The sequence below is a fragment of the Lithobates pipiens genome, unplaced genomic scaffold (assembly GCF_037356315.1).
Source record: "Lithobates pipiens isolate NorthernLeopardFrog02 unplaced genomic scaffold, aLitPip1_a1.2 Scaffold_14, whole genome shotgun sequence".
Taxonomy (NCBI): domain Eukaryota; kingdom Metazoa; phylum Chordata; class Amphibia; order Anura; family Ranidae; genus Lithobates; species Lithobates pipiens.
This window is the reverse complement of record NW_027507728.1, coordinates 3,739,615-3,749,614: the sequence shown is the minus strand read 5'-3', so window position 1 is coordinate 3,749,614 and position 10,000 is coordinate 3,739,615.

Genomic DNA, 10,000 nt, shown 5'->3' with positions numbered 1-10,000 from the left:
GATTCTGGGAGTTAGTAGTACTCTCATTGACAGCGATGCTGGGAGTTAGTAGTGCAGTCACTGACAGCGATGCTGGGAGTTATTTAGTGGACCCACTGGCACCGACTCTGGGAATTAGTAGTGCACCTATTGACACCAATGCTGGGGGCTAGTAGTGCACCCACTGACACCAACGCTGGGAGTTAATAATATTAATACAATGACACCAATGATATTGCTTCCGTTGACAATAAGGACTTCCGTTACTCACATTTTCTCTTCTGTGTACCCTTAAGCCCTATTTCCCAAGTGTTCTTCCAGGACAGCCCTTGAGAGATGGAGCTCCTCCCATCGACACAGGAAACACATTGCCACAGTTCAAAAGGCGGTCCCTCAGGTCCCTGGTCAGTCATTTGTGTTTCCTCCGTCGGAGGAACATGTTGCCAGGAACCTGGAGGCCCCTCTCGGGCTGCCTGAGAACCTGCAAGCCTAAGGGACCGGGTCCTGGTTTATGGCTGCAGTTTGGGTCCATACCTTTTTTCTTTGGCTCGGGTACCGTCCAGCTGAACCGGAGCAGACCCGTTACCCTCCTCCTTCCAGTGCCGAGGTGGCCAGGGGCAGAATGACGCCGGTTTCCCCCAGGAGTGGTGAGTGGAACCTTCCATCTTCCCTCCTCGTTGCAGGGGGTCGGAGACGCCGAGCGTTCACTTCCGGCGGAACCGCGTCATCTCTGTGTGCCGAGACTTCCGGTTCCGGGTCTCTAGGGTACAAGGGGGAGAGGGAGAGCCAGCGCTGTGCCTGTAAAGCCCGACCAGCGTCCAGCAATACCGGACTAGCGGCGGGATCCGGAGCGCCAGAGGGGGACTATGGGGACTATGGGAGCGGTGGTGTTTGTAGGATGGGTTCTGTAGTGCCCCACGGTGGTGGTTACTCACAGTCTAGGTTGTGTGCAGTTAGTGGTGATTCTAAGGAGGGACAGGGGGCTGGCGCTAAAAATCCTTTGTCTTCTTATTTTCAGGTTAAAGAGATACCAAAGGAAGACAAGGCAGGCCGCAAAAAGTGCCCTAATTGTGGGAATAGGTTGTCCTCTGGCTCTAACAAAGCCCTATGCAAGCAATGCAATACAAACCTGCTTAAATCTGAGACAGATTCCCCTTTGGCAAAATTTTTGGGCTCCTTTAAAGAGGAAATGGCGTCGACCTTTAAGTCCCTCCGAGAGTTAATCACTGACGTGGGGTCAGCTGCGGCTGCCTCCACGAGTAAAACAACTGCAGTCTCCTCCTCACCATGCTTTACAACACCCAGCTCAGGGGAGCCCCGTATGTTCAGGGAGCCTAGCCCCACGTTGATTAGCCCCGATTCCTCTGACACTGATTCCGATCAGGAAGAGGATCAAGCAACATCCAAAGCCTCAAAGTATAGATTGTCTCTTGAGGAAGTAGATGAGCTAATGGGGGCTATCTATGACACGCTGGAAATTGAGGAGGAAGAAACTCAGTTATCCAGACATGATATGATGTATGAGGCTCTGGGAAAAAAGAAAGCAAGGGTTTTCCCTATACATAAGGTGCTTTCTGACCTTGTCCTTAAGGAGTGGTCGGAACCAGATAAAAAGGTTTTCTTTCCTAAATCCCTTAAGAGAAGGTTCCCTTTTGATGAGAGCCCAGAGGCGGTCTGGAATAAAAATCCTAAACTAGACGCCCCTCTGTCCAAAATCTCAAAACAAGCTGATCTGGCCTTTGAGGATATGGGCCATCTGAAAGATCCCATGGACAGGAGAACAGACATTGTCTTAAAGAGGGCCTGGGATGCCTCTATGGCAGGCTTAAAACCAGCTCTAGCCACTTCTTGTGTAGCTAGAAACCTGGAGTTCTGGTTATCACAACTACAGGAACATTTAAAAGCAGGCACTCCTAGGGGGGAGCTTCTGAAATCCTTCCCTATGCTTTTTAAGGCCACCAGTTTCATCTCTGACGCCTCCACGGACTCCGTAAAATTTACGGCCAAGTCAGCAGCACTTTCAGTGGCAGCTAGGAGGTCAATATGGATGAAAACTTGGGGGGGAGACACGGCGTCTAAAACCCGCCTGTGCAGCGTCCCTTTTACAGGAGACTTAGTCTTCGGGCCTGAATTAGACTCCGCCTTAGAAAGGACGGCGGATAAAAAGAAAACCTTTCCCGCAAAAAAGAAAAATTTTCAAAGAAAAATTTTTCGTCCCTTTAAGGAACCCTCTAAATCAGAGAAGAGTTCAACCCCCAAAAAACATTGGTCGGGACATAAAGGGAAAGGAAAAGGGGGCATACTGTTTAGCCGCCCCAATCAGGATCCCAAACCCCAGTGACGTCAGGGTTCCTGTGGGAGGAAGATTAAGCAAATTTCTTCCACAATGGGAAGAGACAACCTCGAACGAGTTTGTCTTAAACATAATAAAAAGGGGTCATGCGCTGGAATTCCACAGCAGCCCTCCTTCCAAATTTCTGGTGACAAAGCTTCCAAGTCACTCAGAAAAGGCCAGGGCCTTACCTTTACTGATAGGGGAAATGGTGAATCAAGAGGTATTGACACCAGTCCCTATTCAGGAACAAGGAGACGGTTTTTACTCGCACATTTTTGTGGTAAAAAAGCCGTCAGGGAGATTCAGGCTAATTATGAACCTCCGACCATTGAATCGCTCCATCTGTTACAAGAGATTCCGGATGGAGTCCATTTATTCCATAAAGAATCTCCTGCAGAAAGAGATATTTATGGCGACCCTGGATCTAAGGGATGCTTATCTGCATATTCCAATAAGGGAGGAATGCCAGAAATTCCTTCGGATGGCAGTGCAGATAGACACAAAGGTTTACCACTTTCAGTGCAGAGCGCTCCCCTTCGGTCTGTCATCCTCCCCAAGAATCTTTACCAAGGTTCTCGGAGAGGCCTTAGTTCCACTGAGGCTTCAATCAGTCTCAATTATCCCCTATCTAGACGATCTGCTCCTAACAGCACACTCAGAGAGTCGTCTTTCTCAGGATCTGGAATTGACTCAACTCAACCTGAGTCGATTAGGGTGGATTGTCAGTCAGGAGAAATCCAAGACAACCCCAACACAGGAGATCCTGTATCTGGGTTACTGGATCAAGTCTGTAGATCAGAAAATTATACTGCCGGAAGAAAAGATTTTGAATCTGTGGCAGAGAATATCTTTTCTTCAATGCAGCCCCAAATGTACGGTGAGGGAAGTAATGTCGGTCTTAGGTCTTATGACGGCAGCCATTCCAGCCGTACAATGGGCCAGGTTCCACCAGAGAGACCTTCAGGGATTTCTGCTGGAACAATTAAAGGGCAGAGATCTGGAGGAGGAGGTATCGATCCCCTCAAAGATAAAACGCTCCTTCTGGTGGTGGAAGGACAGGGAGAACCTAAACAAAGGGGTTCATTGGGTCCTTCCTATCACTTCAACACTAACAACGGATGCGAGCAGTTGGGGCTGGGGAGCCCACCTCGGCTCAAACTGGGTCCAGGACAAGTGGACCCCGGAAGAGAAATGTTTCTCTTCCAATTGGAAAGAGCTAACAGCAATCCTGAGAGCTGTTCTAGCTTTTCACCCCACAATACAGGGTCACCATCTACAGGTCCATTCAGACAATACGACGGCTGTAGCATACATAAACAAACAAGGAGGTACCAAAAGTCCTCGTTTGATGTTGGTAGCCAGACGCATTTTCCAGTGGGCAGAAGCCAATCTGGAATCTATTTCTGCAGTTCACCTGAAAGGGGAACTGAACAACACGGCGGACTTCTTGAGTCGACAAAAGATTTCGAACCAAGAATGGTCCTTACACCCAGAGGCATTCAATCTCATAACAACTCACTGGGGAAAACCAGAGGTAGACCTTTTTGCGAACAAAAAGAATGCAAAAGTTCCAAATTTTTTCTCGCTAAACCCAGGAGATCAGCCCCTGGCTGTAGATGCCTTGCAAACTCCATGGACTTTCAGTCTGGCGTATGCATTTCCCCCTCTTCATCTCATTCCGAGGGTCCTAGCAAGATTCCTCAAGGAGAAAACCTGTTTGATTCTAGTAGCACCTTTTTGGCCCAGGAGACCATGGTTCACAACGTTGCTACAATTGACAGATTGTCCGCCTCTAGGCTTCCCTACAGACAGGACCTCCTGTCGCAGGGACCTCTTTACCATCCACAGGTCGCCACACTGAAGCTTTCAGCGTGGTTACTGAAGAGGAAATCTTAAAGAGTAAGGGCCTGTCAGACGAGGTAATTGCGACCTTACTACAGAGTCGCAAACCAGTCACGAGGGCTATTTACAAAAAAGTCTGGAAAAAATTTAATAGCTGGCTGAATAGCCGTGACATAAATACGGCTAATATTCTACAGTTTTTACAGGAAGGCGTAAACAAGGGTTTAACCCTAAGTACTATTAAGGTACAGATAGCTGCCTTAAGTGTGTACCTAGATGAACGCTTACAGGAAAATCCTTTTGTCGCTAGATTCTGTAAGGCAGTCGCTAGACGCAAGCCAGTCAGAATCACCAAAGTCCCATCCTGGGATTTAGCAGTTGTACTAAAAGCTTTCTTGGGGTCACCCTTTGAGCCTATCTCAGAGGCCTCCTTAAGGCTTATTACATTTAAGACAGTACTCCTGGTGGCAATCACTTCAGCCCGTAGGGTCAGTGAAATCCAAGCCCTTTCCATCAGGGAACCTTTTCTACAGATCCTAGAAGACAGAGTCATACTAAAGACAGACCCTGGGTTCTTACCAAAGGTAGCATCTAGCTTCCATAGGTCCCAAGATATTGTCCTCCCTTCATTTTGTCAAAATGCAGCAAATGAGAAAGAGGAACGTTTTCATTTATTGGATGTGAGGAGGTGTATTCTAGAATACCTTAAAGTAACAAATCCATTCAGAATCTCAGACTCCCTTTTTGTCCTTTTTTTCCGGACAGCGTAGGGGACAGAAAGCTTCAAAAGTAACCATAGCTAGATGGATTAGGCTAGCTATAGCAGAGGGGTATAAGGCCTTGAATAGAGATCCTCCTGAGGGTGTTAAAGCTCACTCCACAAGAGCGTTGTCTGCATCCTGGGCAGAAAGAGCTGGTGCCACCCCGGAGCAGGTATGTAAAGCAGCCACATGGTCAAGCTTTTCCACCTTTACAAGGCATTACCGACTGGACTTAATGTCTAGTCAGGATCAGGCCTTTGGGAGGAAAGTCCTCCAGGCCGTGGTCCCCCCCTAATCTGGTAAGTACTTGGGGATCCTCTCAAGGGCTGTCCTGGAAGAACACTTGGGAAAACTGGAGTTAGTACTTACCGGTAACTCCTTTTCCGGTGGTCTTCCAGGACAGCACGATCCCACCCTTTATTTGATTATAGTGATGTACTAATGTTATTACCTGTTATGGTTTATATGTTTTTCAGTTCCATCCTTCGGTTCTTGGTGAATGACTGACCAGGGACCTGAGGGACCGCCTTTTGAACTGTGGCAATGTGTTTCCTGTGTCGATGGGAGGAGCTCCATCTCTCAAGGGCTGTCCTGGAAGACCACCGGAAAAGGAGTTACCGGTAAGTACTAACTCCAGTTTTTGTGTAAGACGAGAGGGAAAGGTGCCAAACACTGTGAAATGATGCCCACTTTATTTACTACGCTACATTTTTTGGCCACACCAACATACTGGTGGACTGAACATGCCGCATTTTTTTTTTTTTTTTTTTTTTTTTTTTTTTAATATCCCTTTTAAGATGTCCCTCAAATTATTCTCAGCTGTTGGCGAACATGGAAGAGGTTCAATTATCATATATTATTGGGACTGAAAAATGTATCGCATCATATTTTGAAGTTTTAAATAGTTGCCAAAAAGGTATTGGGATTTTCCCACTATCATTCATAGCACAACATCATGCACACGAAATTATTCTTCACAATTTTTATTTTCATACAAAACATTAAACCGTTCAATAAACGGCATAAATGAGTGCCAGCAAATTCCAATTCCACTCAGTTTGTTAATGTAATGAGGCATCAATGTTCTGTAGTGATACAAAATACATGTGGTGAGTTCAGTTCAATGCATTTCGCAGCTATACTTTTTCAGGCACCTAGAAATGATTCTGAGATTCGGGCATACATATATAGAAATTTACACCCTACAGTCATAACTTTATATTAAAAAATTGACCATAAGAAAAATAGGAATCTTAAATTAAACAATATGTGCTATTCAATTATTTATATTCCATATAAACTTATCGTACACATGGCTGGTGCTGAAGTCCATGGGATTGCAAAATATTCACCCCCTTGGAATTTTACGTGTTTTGTTGCCTCACAACCTGGAATTAACAATGATTGTTTTAGGATTTACATCATTTAATTTACAGAACATGCCCACAACTTTTTCAAGATGTGTGTTTTTTTTTTTTTTTTTTTTTTTTTTTATATTGTGAAGCAAACAACAAATAGGACAAAATAATAGAAAAAGTCAATGTGCATAACTATTCACCCCCCTATAGTCAATACTTTGTACATCTAACCGCTGGGATTTTTGCCCATTCCTCCTTTCAAAACTGCTCCAGCTCCTTCAAGTTGGATGGTTTGCGCTTGTGAACAGCAATCTTTAAGTTTGACCACAGATTTTCTATTGGATTGAGGTCTTGGTTTTGACTAGGCCATTCCAACACATTTACATGTTTCCCCCTTAAACCACTCAAGTGTTGCTTTAGCAGTGTGTTTGGGGTCATTGTCCTGCTGGAAAGTGAACCTCCATCCTAGCCTCAAATCCCACAAACAGTGGTACAGGTTTTGCTCAAGAATATCCCTGTATTTGGCACCATCCATCTTTCCTTCAACTCTGACAGTCCCAGTCCCGACTGCTGAAAAATATCCCCACAGCGTGATGGTGTTCTTTGGGGGATATGTTGGGTTTGCACCAGACATAGCGTTTTCTTTGATGGCCAAAAAGTTACATTTTAGTCTCCTCAGACCAGAGCCACCTTCCTCCATACATTGTGGAAGTCTCCCACATGCCTTTTTCGCAAACTCAAAACATGCCATTTTTTGTTTTTTTGCTGAAAGTAATGGCTTTCTTATTGCCATACTGCCATAAAGCCCAACTCTATGGAGCGTACAGCTTATTTTCATCCTATGTACAGATACTCCAGTCTCTGCTGTGAAACTCTTCAGCTCCTCCAGGGTTACCTCAGGTCTCTGTGCTGCCTCGTTGATTAATGCCCTCCTTGCCCGGTCCGTGAGTTTTGGTGTGCGGCCGTCTCTTGGCAGGTTTGCTGTTGTGCCATGTTTCCATTTGGTTATGATAGATTTGATGGTGCTCCTAGGGATCATCAAAGATTTGGATATTTTTTTATAACCTAATCCTGACTTGTACGTCTTAACAACATAGTTCCTTGGTCTTCATGGCAGTGTTTGGTTAGTGGTGCCTCTTGCTTAGGTGTTGCAGCCTCTGGGGCCTTTCAAAAAGGTGTGTATATGTAATGAGAGATCATGTGACACTTAGATTGCACACAGGTGGGCATCATTTCACTAATTATGTGGCTTCTGAAAGTAATTTCACCAGAGCTTTTTATGGGCTTTATAACAAAGGGGGTGAATATATAAGCACATGGCAATTTATCAGTTTTTCTTATTTCTGAAAAATAGTTTTATGTATATATTTTTCTATTTTTACTTCACCAACTTAGACTATTGTGTTCTGATCCATCACATATAATTCAGATTAAAAAAAACATTGATCTAAAGACTGTAATGTAACAAAATAGGTAAAAAGCCAAGGGGGCTGAATACTTTTGCAAGGCAATTTTATGTGAACTAGAACAGATGCATAAAAAGAAGTTGGATAGGGAGATACAACACGTCCTAGTATTAAAAAGAGAGAAATTGAAAGATCCTATGGTGCAAAAGACAAGTGTGTAAAACAGTGGCCAAGGATAGATATAAATGGGGGAATAAGCCAGGAAAATATCTTGCAAGATTTCTCTAAAAGCAAAAAAATCTAAAAATTATATAGCAAAAATAAAAAAAGGAGAAATGGTGTATATAAAACATCATAAATTGCGTGGACATTCCAGTTTCTCTTCCAATATTTTTTTTATTGAAATGTAAAACAAAATGTAAGAATTGACAGGTAAATCAACATCTGATATTGTTCATAACTTGCATATCAGGTTATAGAGATATATAATAGAACGTGGTAAAACATATTTTCCTTTTGCGCGAATAACTTCAAAATGGATGATCGCCGCCATGCAGGTCAGCGAGGGTATGGGGGATGGTGGGGGGGTACTATGTAAGTTCACTTTTACAGATTTTTCTGTAAAGGTGAACTTGCCTTTTAACACAAGGGATTACAATCCACAGTTTATATAGTACCCTTTATTCCATAAGACATGTAGAGACGCTAGAAGAAGAGTTAAAGAGAAAACAAAAAAAGCTAAATAAAAGAATACAGTCTTGGTCCTCTTCTTCAACTTGTAATCGGAAAGACAAGATATGAAAATGATGTGAATAAATGTCTCCTAAAGGCACAGGGCTATCCAAATACCAATAAACTGTATATACCTGTATATACAAAAATATATATAGAAATGCCCCTATTAGTGCCATCTGTCACCAGTGCCACCTATTAGTGCCATCTGTCATCAGTGTCATGTATCAGTGCCATCAGTGCCACGTCATTGTCCTGGTGCTCCAGGGCCTTCAAAAGTGTAATAGGTAGTCAACAATTTAGATGTGTAATTTATGCTCCTAGAACACGTGATGGCGCTCCCTGCATGTTGGGCCTCTCTAAGTGGCCAGGCTGTGAAAAAGTCCCACACATGTGGTATCGTAATACTCAGGAGTAGCAGAATGTATTTTGGGCGTTATTTGTGGTATACACATGCCATGTGAGAGAAATAACCTCTTACAATGACAATTTTGTGGGAATAAAAAATAAAAAAAAATCTTCATTTTGCAAAGAATTTTGGAAAAAAATTACAACAACCAAAAACCCCACCATGCCTCTTACTAAATACCTTGGAATGTCTACTTTCCAAAAAGGGGTAATTTGGGGGGGGGGGGAGGGATTTGTAATTTCCTGGCTTGTTTGGGTTGCAAGAAATTAGATAGGCCACCAGTACATCAGGTGTGATCAATTTTTTATGATTTGCACCACAACTTGTAGACTCCCTAACTTTCACAAAGACCAAATAATATCCACTATTTTGGGTTATTTGTACCAAAGATATGTAGCCGTAAAAATTGTGGCCAAAATTCATGAAAAAAAAATAATTTGCAAAATTTTATCACAGAAACAAAGAAAAATGCATTTTTTTTTCAAAATGTTCGGTCTTTTTTCGTTTTATAGTACAAAAAATAAAAAACCCAGAGGTGATCAAATACCACCAAATGAAAGCTCTATTTGTATGAAAAAAAGGACAAAAATTTTTATTTGGGTACAGTGTTACATGCCTGAATAATTGTCATTCAAAGTGTGAGAGCACCGAAAGCTAAAAATTGGTCTGGGCAGGAGGGTGGTTTAAGTGGCCAGTAGGCAAGTGGTTAAACACCATTCCACCACCATACAAAGGCACTCAGAAATGCTTACCAGACACACATGACTCTCTGAATGGAGGATTCATATAAAGCTTTACAAATATATGTACGTTATTCAGCCAGGTCTCCAGATATCTTCCTCCGTCTGAATCTACTACTTCAAGGGGGAACCGTCGTCCAATTGTTTCTCCAGCCATTATTCCATGCCTGCAGGTATGTATCAATTAAAGAACATACAAAGACTCCTCCACATAGTGTGAGAACTGTATAGCTATTAAAATATACTAAAATTACACTTGCAAACAAATGTAGCAAGATAGCGCTGTATAAAATCCCCGGTGAATGTAAAACACCACACTTCTGGGTCACTGCCGGTGAACGTGATGACATCACAACAGGCTCTTCCCGAGTCGTTTCCTCATAGATGACGTATTCCGAGGCACAGAAGTGTTAGATGTACTAGCAGATTCAGATACAC